The sequence below is a fragment of the Pipistrellus kuhlii genome, unplaced genomic scaffold (assembly GCF_014108245.1).
Source record: "Pipistrellus kuhlii isolate mPipKuh1 unplaced genomic scaffold, mPipKuh1.p scaffold_m20_p_13, whole genome shotgun sequence".
NCBI lineage: Eukaryota > Metazoa > Chordata > Mammalia > Chiroptera > Vespertilionidae > Pipistrellus > Pipistrellus kuhlii.
In genome coordinates, this window is record NW_023425438.1 from 13032849 (window position 1) to 13040402 (window position 7554).

A 7554-nucleotide genomic window follows, 5' to 3' on the forward strand; every position below is an offset into this window, starting at 1 on the left:
GCCCCGGCCCCAGCTGCTCTCCACGCTTTGCTAGTTCCTGATACTTTCCCATTTTACGGCTCATTGATTGCAGGCCCCCCGAGCAAGCGAGCTCCAGGATGGGGGTGGGGAAGAGAGGAAACGGAGGCTGGGGGAAGTGAGGACTAGATGCTCACCTTAGGAACAGCCCCAAGCTGCAGGCCCACCATATGCACAGCGCTGGGTCCCTCTGCGGGGGAGGGGACAGGCTGTCCGAGGCAGGGAGACCTCACTGAGCTCGCAGTCCCTCCGCCCCACCCCTGCGCGATGAGGAAGAGGAGGCCCAGGCTCAGAGGGACCAGGGCTTCCCCTCGGTCGCCCAGGAAGGGACAGGGGCAGGAGCAGAGCTGGTTCTCACTCCCATCAGGCCCCTCCCCCCTTTTTTTGGGGGGGTGCGCTACAAAAGCTTTACTGTTTCCATGTGGTCCAAGCCTGGGAGAGGGCTCAGGGTGGTTAGAAGGATGGCTGGTGGTTTTAGAGAGAAAGAGGTTCAGACAAAAGCCAGACAGCAGGGGGTGCAGAGGCCCCTCAAAGGCCTCTGGGCTCCACAGTCTCCTGGTGGTGCCTGGGGCTGAGCCCACAGAGGAGCTGCTGGCCCAGCCCAGCCCGGGGCCGGCAGCCTGCGGAGGTGGGTCAGGTGTCGCCCATCTCCCTGATGAGCCTCACTCCTCACCCCGGAAGTGGTTCTCCCGGGAGTCACAGAGCGGAGGGTCTGCGGGTGGATCCGGGCAGGCAGGTCCACAAGGGCCTGGTTCAGGCCCCTCTCCAAGGCCAGGGCGGCCGCCACGCGCCCTGCGTTTTGCTCCAGCGCGTCCTGGAGAGAACGCAGCCACTGCGCTGGTTTTGCATCTTTAAGAAGACGCTCAGCGCCCTGCCCTCCTCCTCCATCTCACCGAAGAAGCGGCCCACGCCCTCCAGAGCCACGTCCTCGGCCGAATGGAAGCCAGAGAGAGGTAGGTGCGGGAGGCTGCGGCGGCAGGTCGGCCAGGCGGTTGACGAGCCTCACCTCGGGGGGAATAACTGAGTTTGGGAGCTCATGGTTGTTCGGCAACAAGCAGTTAAGATCAAAAACAGGTGTCGCTGGTCTGGGAGGCAGAGATGGCTGATGTGGTTCCCAAGGTGGTGCGTGGAGGGTCGGAGGGTGGTCGGAGGCCGGGAGAAGGGGTGCTCTTGGGCCTGTTCTGTGCAAACACCGCTGCGGCGAGAGGCAGAGCCAGGGAGGCTGAGGCACTGCCCCTCGCAGGCCCCGTGGAACGCGCGCAGCTGAGTGTCTGGGATGCGTCCTTGGCAGCCGGACTCTGGCCCCGGGTTCTGCCACGGCTCTCGCCTATCCTCCCGCCACGGTACCCTCTCTGCCGTCCAGCTTCCTAACCGTGAGCGGAGGGGCCTGGTGATGTGGGTGTGAGCGCGCCTGGTGCAGAAGGCCCGTTGGGAAGGGCTAGAGTTGGTGGAATCCCGGATGCAGGGGAGAGATTTCCGGAGAACAGGGGCGGCCAGCACCCCAACAACAGAGACAGGACCAACACTCACTGAGCTAACCCTGGTCGCAAGGCGCTGAGGTCGATAGCATCTGCACTTACATACCGGGCATGATGCTGATAACGGTCAGAGCTGAAATTCAAACTGGGTTCTGACTGCTCCAAGGCCCCGGCCATCTTCCATGGCCCCCCCCCCCCCCCCCGCTCAGTCAGGGACCAGGAGCGTCCCAGGGGGTCCGGGAAACCCCATCTGCAGGAGCTGCCGCACTGCCCTGTTATCTCCCCAGCCCACCTTTCCACAGTGTGCCGGTGGCCTTTCCCTGCGGAGCCCTCCCTGTGATAGAGTGTGCGGCGGGCGGGCGGAGGGAGAGGTGAGGGAAAGGACTGGGAGGGGGCGGGAGAGAGGGGAGGTGGAGGAAGAGGGGATAGGGAAGGCCTGTCATCCATCAACCCAGCCCTGGCAGCGCCTTACACAGCTGGTTAGGCAGGGCCCAGGGAGCCGGCAGGGGCGGAGGCACGGGGAGCGGAGGAGGAGGAGAGGGGTCAGGAGGGAGAGAGGCCTGTCATCCTGCGAGTGCCGTTGTCCGTGTGCTCACAGGAGGCAGGAGCCCAAGGCGCCAGACAGAACAGCCAGCGTGGAGGCTGCGGAGACGGCCCAGGGAATGTCCGGGCGTGTGGACGGGCCCACCTTCCTCACCGCGCTGCTGACCTGGGTCTGCCGGGCCAGCTGGCAGGAGACAGGCACACCTTTCTGTCCGAGCGTGAGGACTGCGGACCCGCCAGCTAGGGGAACCGTCTGCCTGGGGTCCAGAGGAAGAGCAGGGAGCCCGGCCAGCGTGGCTCAGTGTTGAGCATGGACCCATGAACCAGGAGGTCACAGTTCGATTCCCAGTCAGGGCACATGCCCAGGTGGCAGGCTTAGTCCCCAGTGTGGGGCGTGCAGGAGGCAGCCAATCAGTGATTTTTCTCTCATCATTGATGTTGTTTCTATCTCTCCCTTCCTCTCTGAAATATATATGTAATTTTTTTAGTGTATTTTATTGATTTTACACAGAGAGGAATTGAGAGGGACAGAGAGTTAGAAACATCGATGAGAGAAAATCATCGATCAGCTGCCTCCTGCACACCCCCTACTGGGGATGTGCCTGCAACCAAGGTACATGCCTTTGATCAGAATTGAACCTGGGATATTTCAGTCCACAGGCCGACGCTCTATCCACTGAGCCAAACCGGTTTCGGCTATAATTTTTTTAAAGCGGAAGAGCACAGTGATAAAGCCGTGTCCTCCTCCCTCCAGTGACCTGCTGCCCCTTTGGGGCTTCAGGCCAGCCTAAAGGACTGGGCCATCCTCGCTGCCTTGAGGGGACTGTCAGGGGGGAGCAGCGCCCTCTTCCCACCTGGCCGGGCCAGGGCAGAGCGGAGGCCGCCAGAAGGCTCCGAAGGGACCTTGGGGCCTGAGTCAGGATGGGAAACCCCTGGCCCTCTTCCTGGCAGATCCCCCCCTCCCTGGAGAGCTGCATGTAGGGAGTTTCCTTTATGGTGAAAGCCTCCCCCCCAGCTCTGGGAGTTCCCAGGGCCACCTGCCTCTGCCAGGAGCTCCAGGGCCACCCCAGCAGCTCCTGGCCGGTACCTGCAGGGAGGAGGGGGCGCTGGGCAGTTCCCAGGCTTCTGTGGGGCAGAGCCCGAGGTTGTGGATGGAACTGCGATCACATAGGATCCCCCGGACAAAGACCCCGGTTTCCAGGAGGGGGGAGCGAGAGTGTGAGGAGAATGAGTAGGAAGGAGGGCCGGGGCTGGCCAGAGCTGTGCCTCTCTCCTTCAGCATCACTCCTCACTCCCTGCCTCTCCCTGCCCGGCCCTGCTCCCCTGCTACAGCCCCCTACAGGCCAGGAGGCAGTTCCCACGAGGCCCGGCAAAGCTCCCTCAGAGGACACGTCTCCTCCGGGCGGAGCTGAGCCTCTGCACTGGGCATCACCAGAGGCCATGGTGGCCGCCTCCCCGGCCGCACCAGGGGCCCCGTGCCCCCCGGAGGCTCTGTGGGCGGTTTCTAAGTGGGTGTCTCACTACAGGGGAGGAGGGAAGCCCAGCCATCGGCAGCCTCCCCTGCCCTAGATGAGAGCTACGCCGGGAGGGGAAGGTGCGGGCTCTCGCACAGAACAATTTCCATCCTTAAAACACAACACCTCCGAACACAGCAGGAGAGCACGGTGTGGGTGGGTCTCCAGGTGTCACCGTCTGAGCTCTCCCCTCGCATTTGGTCCTGAGCCCTCGGCATCGGTGCCAGGGTTCGCTGCCTGGCTTTCTCTCTGACCCACGCAGTCTGCACATTTCAATTCCAGCCTCTTGTTCCCTCCCCTTGGCGCAGCCAAGGTCGGTTATACATTTCAGAAGGACATTAGCCAGAAACCTGGGGAGAAGCAGGGGGGGCCAAACCCAGGAAGGAAGACAGTGAATGTTCTCCAAAATAAGCAGGTCTGAGACCCCACAATAGCAAGCCTGCTTTCCCCTGACCTCCTGGCTCCCCTCCCTCCAGCCCCCCTGCTGCACCAGAGCAGGGTTCAGGGTTCGGGTCAGGACTCACAGGACTGCTGGGCCGCACAATGACGCGGGGAGGTGGGGAGACTATGTCCTACAGATGCTGATCTGCAGATTGCCCTGAAGGAAGACACTGCTTTCCTAGAGTTTGCCACCCTGGCACCCAGCTCACAGCCTGGCGCTGAGAACTGACTGTTGGCAAAGGAACGGAGGAGGGAAAGATGGTGAACAAATGGACGAGGGCTCAGTGCAAAGCCCATCACGTGTTCTCAGTCCCCAGGCTCCCCCCAAGCGCCTTCTCCCCAGGGCGAATCTGCAGTAGCCTTTGGTGGTGACCAACCAGGGCCCTCTCAAGGGGGAGAGATTTATTTTCTAGGGGTCCTCAGGGTGGGTGACATGCCTGCCCAAGGCCCTGCCCTGGACCTTGTCTCCCCAAAACCACCACAAACTCAGTGTCTACCTTCCCCGGAGCCCAGCTCGGTGACCCTTTCACTAATCTCCTGTGGGCTTATCAGCTTTCCCAGCCTTTTGTTCACTCTTTCTGGTCCCATCCCAGCACCTCTTTCCCTGCCTCTTCACCCATCATCTGCATTTAGTGCACCATCCCAATTGGTGGTGGAATGGCTCTTAACCCCCATCTCTGCTCCGAGACTATCTTCCCTCCGCCCTCACTTCACCTGATGCTCATTCTCTGCTCCAGGCCTCCACCAGCCAGGCTCCCAGTCTGTGGGATATTGTTACGGAATCGGAGGTGCCTGCCGGTGTTACATCAGGAACCCCCAACTCTGCCCTTTCAACTCGAAGCCCCGGGTGCACCGGTGCTGTTCATTAGTGACGAGGAGGGAATAGGCTGACGGTGACAGCTCCAAGTGGGATGCTCTCTGGAGGCGATTTGTTTCACCAATCAGTGAACAGTTGGGGAAAATGACTGCAGTGACAAGGGAACATGCTACGTCGGACCTCTTTTCATGAGAGTTGGGGGACATGAGAGTTCATCCAAAAGTCAAAGTAAAAAAGAACGTGAATATTTGTGAAGCACCAGGACAGTCCTTGGCACCTGACTAGAGCTATGTTTACTTAAAAAAAAAAAAAAAAAAAAAAAAAAAAAAAAAAAAGAAAGAAAGAAAAAAAGATCAAATCTCTTAAGTATCTCAGGAGGAAAGGAGACCAGGAAACTTTCTATGGTTAATAATTAGCTGGGGCCTATGACCTTCTCAATAAATGTAGAACAGGCTCAGATATGGGTATTTTGTTTAAAGGACTGTTTTTATGTCTTTTTTTTAAAAAAGAAGTTTTTATTGATTTTTTTAGTGACAGAGATAGAAACATCAATGGGACAGAATCAACATCAGTCGGCTGTGATTGAGCCCACAATCGGGCACGTGCCCCGACAGGGAATGGAACCAGTGACCTTCTGGTTCATGGGTCAGCGCTCAACCACTGAGCCACAGGGCCAGGATGTTTTGGTTTCTTGCGGCGAGCTCCTTTTATCTCCCAGTGTAATAAGATCTCATTTCTGGTTGGAAGGGGGAAGAGTTTAGTCAACTGAGAGCTGTGTTATGGTGAGGAGAGCCAAAGAGAGGATCAGGGCAGAAACACCGCCCACCACTTAGCAACTGAGTACACTGTGCCTGCCGCTTGGCAGCAAGCGCTGCTCCCACCGAGGACGAGGCTCTCGGCTTCCGTGGGAATCTGTGTGTGACAGGTTCCCAAGTTCGTGGGAAATCATCTCTGACTTGTTTGAATTGCCCAAGAACAGGAAGGAGCTCCGGAGAGGACCGGCAGGTCTTTATTTATTTTTTAAAAATATATTTTATTGATTTTTTACAGAGAGGAAGGAAGAGGGATAGAGTCAGAAACATCTATGAGAAACATCAATCAGCTGCCTCCTGCACACCCCCTACTGGGGATGTGCCCGCAACCAAGGTACATGCCCTTGACCGGAATCGAACCTGGGACCTTTCAGTCCGCAGGTTGACGCTCTATCCACTGAGCCAAACCGGTTAGGGTGGATGGGCAGGTCTTTAAATGATTAACTCTCTCTTCCAACCAACTAAGTCCTCCCAGCACCTGAGGAAGCACTGGTCAGGCCCGGGGTTTGGAAAGCCCGGGAAGGGAAAGGAGAGGTCTCAGCTCCCCTGAGCAGCGATGGCTCTATGGCTCACCCACTCTGTGGTTATGAATCCCTATTTGTTGGAACCTACATCCAGACCCCTTGGTCCAGCCCACTAGGCTCTCAACCCTAACTAGACAGAGCAGGAACGCCATTCAAGCTGTGCTAAAAGTGTCTCCCTCCCACCCACCTGCCAAAGCTGGCCCTCAGGAACCAGCCCAAATCGCGTCCCAGCTCCGTGGGCCTTCCTGACTCCAGATCTGTGCTAATTGCTCATTTCTGAAAACTGGCCCCCATGGATGCGTTAGACTTATTCTCTCGGTGGTTCATTTGTGTGGTTTGTCTCTCCTGCTGCTTCTGTATGCCCTGAGAGCAGGAAAGGACTGCTTTCTTTTTGTTTTAATAGGAAGATGGGTTTGAGTAGTCCTGTTGTGAACCCTAGCTATGTGACTGGTAAGCCACGCAGTAACAATTTCTGCATCTGCAAAAACAGTTGGAAAGTTGGCATGAGATTAAAGTGTTGCCCTAGTCAGTTTGCTCAGTGGTTAGAGCCTGCAGACTGAATGGCTGTGGGTTTGATTCCCGGTGCTGGTTGGGGCACGTGCAGGAGGCAACCACTCGATGCGTTTCTCTTACGTTGATGTTTCTCTATCCTCCTTCATTCCACTCTCTAAAAGCCAATGGGAAAAATATCCTTGGGTGAGGATTAACCAAAAAACAAAAAAACTGTTAAGTTCATGTTCACGCTGAGTTCCTTCTCCTTTCCTACCACTGAAACATGCCACTAGCTCTCTGCATGAAGCAGGTCTTCCTGGGTGATGCTGGAGCCATCACCGAGTGATGTTTGGGCCATCTCGTACAAACGTGTTCAATCAACACGTCCCTGATGCCGTAGCACCCGAGGCTTCAAGATGGAGGGCAGACTATCTTGTCCATCCTGGACTCCCATCATGTGTGGTGCTTTGTACCCAGTGGGCGCTCAGTGAGTCTGTGAGATCAAGCAATGTCCCTAATGCTCCTGCAGTTCATGGAATGGAACAGCTCACACACCTTGAAAGATCCACAGAAGCCCTAACCTGCATGCGCATGAGCGAATCCACCCGTCCCCTACCCCAGGGTTTCCCAGCCCAAGTGCCCCTCAGCCCGCTAGGGCCTGTCCCTCTGTCCCTAGTCCAGCCTGAAAAGTCCCCCATGGATAACAGACAGGAGGGGCTCCCAGCAGTGGCGGCAGCTGGAGGACTCCAAGGTGAGGTTTGCGGATCAGGGGCCGCCTCGGCTGCTGAAGGACCAGCCAGGCAGAGGTGAGAGAAGGCCTCCAGGATCATGAACCTCACCAGCCAGCTGCTCAGCCTTCTCACAGGACTCGTGTCAGGACTTGGAGTGCAGCGTAATTGAGGAAGGAGGCTGCAC